This window comes from Bison bison, unplaced genomic scaffold, assembly GCF_000754665.1.
Source record: "Bison bison bison isolate TAMUID 2011002044 unplaced genomic scaffold, Bison_UMD1.0 scf7180017864519, whole genome shotgun sequence".
In the NCBI taxonomy this organism is placed as follows: Eukaryota; Metazoa; Chordata; class Mammalia; order Artiodactyla; family Bovidae; genus Bison; species Bison bison.
In genome coordinates this window covers 10,666,234-10,667,446 of record NW_011495072.1, presented here as the reverse complement: position 1 = coordinate 10,667,446, position 1,213 = coordinate 10,666,234, and the positions used below count along the sequence as shown (strand labels likewise).

Sequence of the window (1,213 nt, the reverse complement as noted above, 5' to 3'; positions counted from 1 at the left end):
CCAGCCCCACAGCCTCCCTCTGCATCTGGATGTTTTGGTCCATAATCCCTCCCTCAATTTGCTGGGCCAAGCGAGGGTGGACGTGGCGGGATTAGTTTCACCCACTGGCCGCCTCTGCCTTCCTGAGAAGACCTGCCTCTCCTTCCGGCGCTCACTGTGGGCCCAGCATGTTTCCAATATTGCATCAGTGTTTTCCCCAACGGAGTAACGCTTTAATGGGGCAGATTTGTTCTCTGTACGGGAAACATGTGGGCCCTTGTCAGATGCTGTGGAGCGAGTTGCCCTCCACCTCAGCCATCTGAGGTCACCTCTCGGGGGCTCCCGTCCCTGAGCCCTGAGAAGGGCAGTTTCCTAGATCTGGTGGTATGAGGACGGGACTTTGGGGTGAGTAACTCTTCTAAAAGAGCAGAACCTGGGAAATTCAGACAAGAATTCAGTTGTGGTCTGAATTTCCTAGCAAAAGAGGAAGGAAACAGTTTGCTTTGTCTGATGTAAACTGGACCTTACTGAAGGATCTTAAGTGGGAGTGGGGTGGGATAGGAAGAGAGTAGCCCACTCCCTCCTCTAAAGGCCTAGATGGTGACAGTTGGCAAGAGGGTGAGGGGAGAAAGCCTAGGGCAGAGCAGAGTCTCTGGCCCCAAACCTTAATAAACTAAGTCCCTGTCCTCCTGGGAACTTTCTTCTTCTGAGCCTGGGATTCTTTCCGGAGCCCTGAAATCTCTAAAGCTGGCGTTTCTCACCTTCAGGGAGCTGTGACACCCTGGGATGTTTTATTTAATCCATCGGCCTTCTCTTCTGCTTTTCCTGCCAATTGGGAGGTCCATAACCTGCAGTTAAATAATTAAAGTTAATTAAAGGTTTATTTCATTTTGAGCATTTCACAAAGCCCTGGAGATAATTGGAGTTTCCCTCCAGTGTTGCAAAACCAGGTTTGGAAATCTCAGATGGAGAGGACATTGGGTAACGGATGATGGAGACAAAGGAGGAGAAAAGAGAGAAAGAGGTGGGGGTGGGGGAGGCATGGAGAGAGACAGAACCTTTTGTTTCTACTGGGTCTCCTGTCTGGGCTAGAGGGCTCTAGTCGGTTTAACAGAGTGATTCAGACCCCAAATGGTTGGCTCCGTTCTGATGTACCGGAACAGAGCCAGAAAAAGTCACAGCCGAAGAGAGACGGAGACAGAGAGGCTCCCAGGGTCCTCCGCCCAGCCGCTGA

The 1,213-nt window shown here is 51.2% G+C and overlaps 1 protein-coding gene across 1 annotated transcript in view; it reads right to left on the bottom strand.

The window, feature by feature from the left end:
• ALX3 (ALX homeobox 3) overlaps positions 1-1,213 on the bottom strand; it is a 22,895-nt gene that overhangs the window by 21,227 nt on the left and 455 nt on the right. The gene's annotated exons all lie outside the window — the stretch shown is intronic.